The sequence below is a fragment of the Sander lucioperca genome, chromosome 19 (assembly GCF_008315115.2).
Source record: "Sander lucioperca isolate FBNREF2018 chromosome 19, SLUC_FBN_1.2, whole genome shotgun sequence".
Lineage (NCBI taxonomy): Eukaryota > Metazoa > Chordata > Actinopteri > Perciformes > Percidae > Sander > Sander lucioperca.
In genome coordinates, this window is record NC_050191.1 from 27164183 (window position 1) to 27173839 (window position 9657).

A 9657-nucleotide genomic window follows, 5' to 3' on the forward strand; every position below is an offset into this window, starting at 1 on the left:
TCGAACCTGTGTGTGCCGTGCAGTGATTGCTGTGTGATGGGGGTTCCGTTCTAAATGTATTTGCGTCAAAATCAACGCAGACAGGAGGAAGTGTGAGTTAACATAGAGAAATAGAGAAAAAGGAATATGAGAAAAATAAAGCAAAGGCTTGTGGAAGTTAAAGACATAGAGAAAAGGAAAAAGTACTGGATTAAGGAATATTCACATAGACAATGTGAAAAGGTTTTAAGGAATAGGCAAACTGGATTAAAGAAAACAGTTGATAACCCTGGCCAGGGCAATTTGGCTTGAACAACATAAAGAAAAAGGAAACAAGAGAAAATAAAAAGGAATACAGAAAATAACAGAAATAAAGAATAAAGGATAACGCCGTTAATCTGAGAAAGCACTTTGAAAAAAGGCAATCTCGGGCCGTAGTCTTGAACTTTTACTAGATAAAAGTTCAAGTTCTTTTACTAGATAAAAGTTGAAGCCAGTTCAAGGAACTGAAGGAGGCTATAGAATGTTTGCCAAATCGATTCATTGTTGACGAATAGTGTCCGAAGCAGACATCCCATTGGAATTCTATAGCCTACTTAGGTAACAAAATAATAAGGAAAAAGAAATAAGGAAAGAAAAGAGAATGGCGGAAAAACATGTTTAAATTTAGGAAAGAAATGATAAAGAAAGGAAAAAGGAAAAAGAATACGGCGGAAAGCATTCTTCTTCTTTTTTTTTAGGAATTACATGGATGAATGATGTCGACTTTTGTGTGTATGGGAGAGTGCGTGTGAGCAGCGGTGCGTGTGAGCAGCGGTGCGTGTGAGCAGCGGTGCGTGTGAGCAGCGGTGTTTCTGCTGTGTGTGAAAAGGCCTACATGCGTGATTTATGATCATATATTAGATAGAGAGATATATATATATATATATATATATATATATATATATATATATATATAGGCTACATATATGTGTGTTGGTTGAAAACAGGAGTTTTAGTTATCTGTAAGGAAAAATAGTCTGTTCATTATGGCTAAAATATGAGTCTCTTTTTGAAGAGAACGTTTTCAAAGTGTTAAAATGTATGAGCCTTCTTTGGGAGGACTTTTGTTTAATAATCTTATGAGTCTTCTTCGAAGGAGAACGTTTTCAAAAATTGTTAAAAACTTATGAGCCTCCTTTGGAGGATGTGAAAATAGACTAGACTATAGTAAAAATAAGAAGCTTCAAATTAGTATTTGTGTTTTATGTTTTGTGTTGGTTTGTTTTGTCCTGTGTCATTGTTGTTTTAATGTGGTCTGTTGAGGAAAAAACGGAGGAACAGCTGGTCTGTTTGCTGAGGATCATTAAGTTTTCTCTGATTTCTTTGAGATCGTTTAAACTGCTTTGTGATAGCATATTGCTATTTGCATTATCTGCCGCTTTGAAACTAGTAAGATTAAGAAATTCTATGTTGAAGTAAGCTGAGTGATTCTTTAGTTATTCTTCTTGGTTGAGTGTGAGCTTGGGTGCTGTGTAGTTCCTCTCACTGTGAAATCACACTGCTGACTGATCTGTGCATGCCCAAGAATGCTAGGAATTCAAGTTTTCACAGAAAGTTTAGGCCACTCCTTGCCTCCACTTAAGGGCAGAGACGGAGTGGCTAAAGGAGAAGGGGGGTTGAGTGCAGTCCAGTAAAACATTAAAGTGGCTATTGCTTGACTATGTAACTATTTGATTGGGATCCATCAAATTTATAAATGAGAGTTATGTTAGGAAGCCTTAACTATGCTTGCTTCTGAAGCATGAAAAGAAAAATTGGGAGAAAGATTTGAGGATAAAAGTAGGATAAATAAGGCTCAGGCCTGAAAGAAAAAGGGAAAAAGAGAGATTAATAGCTGGCATAGGTGATTTGCTGGAACTCATATCAGTGATTGATCACCCTGGATTAAGAAAATTCCAGCCTCTATACCTCTATTGAAAGTAAGAGATGAGAGGACTGATTGATGGGCTTCAGGATTGTCACCTCTGCCATTTTAAAATGTTGGACCACTTGTTTTGAGTGGTGAGGCATCTAAAATGATTTTACTTTGAATAAAATAATTCAAAATTTGATAATTCTATAAGGTTTTTGACTTTGCTAAAGTTCTCCACTGTCACATGTGGTTATGTCATTGTGCCAAGGAAATGAGTGACATTTGTGAAGGTGGGAAACAGAATGAATGAATCCGATTCCTGTGAAGAAACGGCGAGTCAATTCAATCCTAATGAAACACACAGTAAATACAGATAAGAAATTCTTCCCTTACGAGGATAAGTCAGATCATTGGTTGAGGTAATTTTATACCAATGAGGACATATTTATGAATGAAGACATTGATTTTAGATAATAAAATACTTAAAACACTACACAGTGTACCTTTAAAAATAAAAGCAAGCAAGAAAGAAAAATCATGCATGACAAAAAAATACAAGATAACATAAGCAGTTGTAGGATGTAACTAAGTACATTTACTCAAGTACTGTGCTTAAGTCCAAATGTTGAGGTACTTGTACTTTACTTGAGTCTTTTTCTTTTCATGCCACTTTCTACTTCTAGAAAGTTCTACTAAACTTAACTGTAATGTCCGCCGAAACGACCGGCAGCTCGCGATGCTCTGTACCCGGCTCACAGTCAGCTATTCTCGGGTTAACCGAACCACCAACTACCGCTGATACAACGGAGCAGCGGAGCCGGCGTCGCAGAGCTCTGTAACAGCTAAACACATCTACTACTCTACTACTCTAATATGACCGAGCTGTGACGGAGGTCTGTAGCTGGCGTCACGAAGCTCTGTAGCGGCTTAAAACAACTAGCAACTGCCTCTCAGCTAGCAACTGCCGCTCGGGGTCATGGAGCTCATAGCCGGGGTGTTTGGTGTTTTAAGCCCCCAACGTTAGGGTTAGGTGCCTTGAAGTCAATTTTCGCAGCGCTGCCTTGAAGTCGATGTTGGGGGCTTAAAACACTATCGAGCCATAGCCGGCCACTGTAGCCGGCATCACATGACTAGCCCGCGGTCTCCTAGTTTCTTAGGATATATTTTTTGTACTATATCATATGGACCCGTTCATGAGATAGCGTTGCATAAGAAGTCCCCAAGCAGTCTAAACCTATAGCAGCATAACTAAGGGCTGGTCCAAGGCAAACCGATGATCTGATCTTATCAAAGATAACTCTGAGATTCCTCATGGTGGTGCTGGAGGCCAGGGCAACGCCATCAGAGTAGCTATATCTTTAGATAATGAGCTTCGGAGGTGTTTGGGGCCAAGTACAATATGTTCAGTTTTGTCTGAGTTTAACATCAACAAATTGTAGGTCATCCAGGTTTTTATGTCCTTAATGCATGCTTGAAGTTTAACTAATTGATTGATTTCTTCTGGCTTGATCCAGTCCGATAGTGGGCACTTGCCATTAGCTGCTAGCTACACTAGCTACACACCTGAATCTGAGACTGAACTGTCGGTAGTCGAGTTGCATTGTGGGTAATGTAGGTGCCAGATTTTGAAGGCAGAATGATGCATGGAATAAAATAAAAACGTGGTTCGTCTGCATTGATTTTAATCCTTTAAAACTGTCCATTGTGAGTGTGAAAATTTAATTCATTGATTTGTGTACACGTTTTCCCCATTTTTGTTTGTGAAATAGGAATCAATAGATTAAATTATGTGACATTTTTTTAGAACTGCCGTGAGATAGATTGATACATCGGTGGGTACTCTTTTAAAGGAAAAACTATGGTGTACAACTTTGATTTGACTTTTGTAGTTCAGGCCATCAGTAACATTAAACTCACCAAAGGAATTTCTGAGATCTCAGAACACAGCAACATTGCTAAAAAAATCGATCACACGGGCAGGAAACAGATAGAAAGCAGATGGATGATCAGACCGTAAACAAGCTGACAGGTTAGCCAAAGTGATTTGGAATAGAAAACAAAGGTGAATGATGAAATTATTACCCTAAACTGTTTAAACATCCATCACAGTTTACAGACCAACTTCCTGCTCCAACTTTTCCCTGTGCAATGAAGGGATTGTTAGCAACAACATGGGTGCTCTCACTTTCACTTTTACTTCCAAATGAAGTAATGTAATGTTAGCTAATCTGGCTTACCATCTGACCACTTGTGTCTCTTGCCACGTTGGACCTATGTTTAGCAACGTCACCGTGTTCCCAGATCTCAGCAATTACTTGGCTGAGCACAATATTGGCATAACTGATGCTTCAAAAACAAAACCCAAGTGGAAAAAAACCGTAGTTGTCCTTTAAATTGCAGACAAGCTGCCCACAGTGCTATAATACTGTGGTTTTGTTATTCCATTGAGACTTGGTCCTCAGATTTTACATAACCTTGCCTTTATAAAATACTTGATATCACTGTAGGATAACCTAAGGCAATGAACGGTGTGTGATGTCTAATTCTAGTTCTTCACACATAGTTTGTATTATCTGTTCAATCTTGTACTGTGAGGAGAAAGACAAACGTGCTGTTCCTGAGGGGGAAAATGGGGAAATGTGATCAGGATGTAGTCTAAAACCCCACCAGCTCGCCACTGTTTCATGTCTCTTTTTACAGACCCACAATGCACCTCGGAACATTTCCACTCCAAGCTGTAAGGGAGCAGATCTGCGGTGATTGCTATGGGTCACGCTTGCATAGAGTTCTTGCTGATTTATCCTTTAATAAAACACAGCCTATATTATAATATCTCTACTGTATGTAACTACATTTCAGTGCTCATGATTATTGATTTCCTGTCCACAGTGGTGTTTTTTCTCAGGTAATAATTACTCGTCCACATTGAAAAGCACCATGGCAACATAATTGCTTTTCATAAGACCTTTATGCACTCTCTTCCAATGTGTCTTCAGTAGAACGATCAATACATGGATATAAGAGAATCTGTATTTACTGTTGCTAAAGATATTAAGATACACACACATTGCTGTTCTGTTTTTGCATTCAGCGAGCAGCAGCCAAGCCTGAGACACTTTGCACATCCTGATGTTCCTCCTCCATCCCCTCTGGCCCCTGTTCTGGTCATGCCTCATGAACCCTGGCTGATGTACAGGTGGATCTCAGAGATGGGGGGGGGGGGCAGACAGGGGCCATGGCCTGTTTGCTGAGAGGATGAAGAAATCTGTCATTATCCTCTGCAAGCCATTCCTCTCACGCTGCCTGGGACCTGACTGTTAATTGCCCCGAGAATTTGTACAAACAGAGACACTGAGAAGAAACATCAGCGCTCTGAATCAATCTGCTTTCACAAGGCTTAGAAAAAGTCTTCTTTCTCTTTATGAAACAAATTTTTAAGCATGATTTCCCACTAGGTGTTGTTATTTTAGAGAAGAAGGTAAGTTAGTGCTATACAGTGCGATAATTCATCTGATGACAGAAAGAATACATGGAGTATCACCAGATGTCCTTGTTTTCCTTGCTCCTGGGTTGTTGCACGTAGAGAAAACAGGCCATAAATTGCAGTGTTGTAGTAGCTGAGATCGGTCTTGGTGTCAAGACCACTTTTTGAAAGTCTCGTTCTGGACTCGGTCTCGTCTTGGAATCAATTGCATTCTTACTCTTTTCTCAGACTCGGATTAAGAGGATTTAGGATTTTATTTCAAGATGGGTCAAGGTCACAAATGCCTTATGATTATTTTATCAAGGCATTTCTCATGACTCAATCTTAATTTGTTTTCTGTTGGTGTTTTTTTTATGAGAATGTGGATCTATCAGACCAATTTGAGGAGTGACTATGGTTACCATTTTCCACATTTCATCATGGCATGCAGTGTGGGACTCGCCCTGCCCTGGTCTTGTTCTTGACTCGGTCTCAACCCGTCAAAGTCTTGTTCTTGTCTCGGTCTCGATACATTCTGTCTTGGTGATGACTTGTTCTCGGTTTGGGTGGTCTTAGTCTATATCGATGACGTTTCATTTCCAGATGTCCGTTACCTTCCTCTTTCTTTGTGTTGGCGTTCTAACCTCTGGTGGATTAGTGAGGACTATGGTTAACTGCTCCTCAGATTTCTGCAGGGTAAATCCAGACAGCTAGCTAGACTATCTGTCCAATCTGAGTTTTCTGTTGCACGACTAAAACTACTTTTGAACGTACACATTCCACCAAAACAAGTTCCTTCCTGAGGCTATTTTGCAGCGGCACCGGGGCTCCGTCTGGCGCTTTGCACTGCCCATCACGATTGTGATTGGTTTAAAGAAATGCCAATAAACCAGAGCAGGTTTTTCTCCCATCCCAGAATGCTGTGTGGACTAGCCAGACCCTCCTCCACAGCACTGTGGAAGAAGGTCTGGCAATGAAAGACTAAAGGTGGTCTTGACTACAACACTGATAAATAGTAAAGATGTGTGGAAACAGGCTATGTTGAGAACCAATGACAACACCCGCTAACTTTACTTTATTCTTTATTCAGGACCAGGGCTTAATTTGAGCCGGAACATGCCGGAACATGTTCCGGCACCTCCGACGTTGGATCCGGAACCTTTTTTATTGGATCCGGCACCTCCTGTGTCACTATTAAAAATTAATCGCCTAAATGAAAAAAATAAACTACTGTTTGTGTAGTGTTCACTGTTGTTATCTGTCTTGTTAGTCTTTATTCCCCATTGGAGTTCCATAAAAGTCTTGTGTTTGCATCTTCAATGTGTTTTGAGGTGAATTTTCAGGGTAAGACGGAGGGGGGGAGAGGGACGGAGGGAGGGGAGGCACTTCAACAGCGCTGCACTTCAAGTGACACAAGCTCTTGTGCTGGTTGAGACTGCTGTTATAGCCTCATTTCACTCAGGGGAAAAATGTCAAAAAGACAACAAAGTTTGCTTAACTTTTTAAAATACGCTGGCCAGTCGGATCCCAAACAAGCAAAAATCGTTTCTGCCGATCAAGAATGTGGAGACCACGGTGGGTTTTTTTGTTTTAATTGTCCGATGGATAATTGCTGCTTGTGAAAATGATCGTTGCAGTGTATTTTAATTTTTTTTTACATTTCGCACCGATGCAGTGCACGTTCTGAAATCAAAATAAACATTGCCCTGATGTACACACAGCGTTGTTTAGGCTTTTTTAGTCAGAGTCAGAGAAGCTACGTAGGCAGGTGTAATTTTTTTTTTGATTCCGTTACCTCCAAGCCCCGTTTTGAGTCGCCGGATCCACCCCCCCCCCTCTGCGCTCTGGGACCTCCCACTTTACAAATTAAGCACTGGTCAGGACACAAAGAAGACGGTCCATAGCACAATACAAAACATAGCATAATACACACTAAAAGAGCTCTGTCCTTTAAATAAATAAAAACATATATAGTATGACATGTATTGATATCAGCAAACAGGAAAAATGGTATTTTAGGGCAGGTGCAACAAAGTCAGGAGGGCTCGGAGCTGAGCATGAAGTTAATGGAGTGGGGCTGCTCCATCAGCGAAAAGGGCTGTTCAGCAAATCCATCGGCAGGAGGAAACATTAAGGAGCACCAAGGCTGTCTCGGAGTCAAACCGGGTCAGAGGATGAACAGGGAGAGCTGGAAGGAAGAAAGTTGGCTGCAGGAAATGTAGGGTGCATCTTTTTTAGGGGGTTTTACTCATTGCACATACTATATATTTATTTGCATTCTGCACTAAACCCTTTCAGCCTCCTTTCTATTATTCTAAACAGCTATTTTGTATATATTTCTTTTTGTTTCTGTATTTATTGTGTGTTTCTTATTTAAGTTTAGTATGTGTGTTTGTGTATGTATGCACCTATCACCAAGGCACATTCCATGTAGGGTAACTACTGTGGCAATAAACTCCTTTCTGATTCTGATTCTTTATAGTTTGAGGATCTACGTTTTTATCATTTGATGATAAATGTGATTGTAGCTGTGCTTCATGGTTATACAAACAAATGTTATGCTGGGGTAGCGGTGAACTGAATTCCTGTGAATCTACTGTATGCATCTGTCTCCATAACTCAGCAGACAGATGAGGACACTACTTGTCCCGTACTGTACTACATGTTTAGTCAGCATGTAGCGTGCCCTGAGGACAATACACTGGCAACATCATAAGGTGCTACTGTACAAGCAAACAGTCTGAAATTTGTCAACTGACACAAAATAAAATAAAATCAGCAGGTTTGTCCCTGCAGGGGAAAATATTAAGAGAAGCATTTAAAGGCAGGCATGTTTTAAAGCAAGCTGAGCATGCACTTGTTTTAGAATTAAAAACACGTGTTAATCCTGCAGGATAGTGCAGCACTAAGGCCACCTTTAGCTATGTGGATTGTGCAGCTACTTTGTTGAGTTGTATAGACAGTATGGACAGACAGCATGGAGGGAATATGCTGAGGTATCCCAAGTTGCAGAGGTGGAGCAGCAGGACTGGAAAATATAGTGTGAGGGGGTTGACTGCTGGGTTTGTCCCAAAATCAAAAGTAAAGTGAATATAAATGGCATGCAAATAAGTATACTGTTCTAGGAGACAGGGTTTACAGTTATTGCGTGCTGTTCTTTTACATAATGACTTTCCTTACATCACGTGTCAAACTCAAACTCATATTTTACGTGATGGGAGTGAGAATCTGTTGGTTAGCACTGTTCCCTCCCTGGTTCCTCCCAGAGTCCAAAGACACATGAGTTCCAGTAGGTGAGAACTAAATCTTCTGTAGGTGTGAATGGTTGTCTGTCTGTAGAGTATATGTCATCCCTGTGACAGACTGGCAACCTGTCCATGATGAGCCTCGCCTGTAAAGTGGATGAGAGCAGGCGGCGGCAGCCGGGCGGCGGCGACAAAACGCTGCGGTCAAGTCGGACAGTCTACAGCCGTTTCCAACAGCCTTCAAGCTGAACAGGAAGTCACATAAAAACACTCCGAGGTCCAATTCCGATTTAATAAAACGTTATCAGACCCATATATATCATATAACATATATCAGCTTGTATGCAGTCCCCAGTTGTTTTTATTATGACAGAGTAGCTGTCAAAATGCTCTAAATGTGATCTGTTGCTGAAGTTAATAAACAACAGACTGTAGATGATCTGTAATCTGAACAGATTTAGTTTCTCTGAACTTCTAAACGTCACTATCAGCCACACAATGTGTTCTGTACAGAATAATCCTTTAAATCAGACAAATAGCGATTAAAATCCCTCCAATTCAAAAACAATACAAAGTTTTTATTAAGCGTTATCATGTTGAGTCGATTCTGAACCAATCAACTGTTAGATCAGCTTAGAACCAGGCATTTCCCATCATGCCCTGGGTCCGCCTGGGTCCGCCTGGGTCCTGCAGTCGGGGGAGAGCAACTGCAGCGCTTGCCTCTCAAAACTGTGTCCGCCTTGATCTTGTGAGGTTATCGTTGCCAACATGTGCATGACGACGCAAGTCGGGATCTGGTCACAAATTTAACCGGTGATCGATTTTGCACGGGCCTGGCTCATCTCGAACAAGCCTGTTCTTTCATTGTGCTCAACATGTTCTTATGTTGAATCCGTCAGTTGTGCATGTTAAACTACTCCAGTGATTTAGCATTGCACTTCCATGAAGTTTGAGTAGAGACAGGGAAAACAAAATCAAAAAGCATTGCCTAGAATCAATGGAGCAGAGGCTGAGTCTTGACCCTATGTTGCTCCACCTTTTGTTTTCTGTTACAATTTGGTGCTTTCAAACCCCAC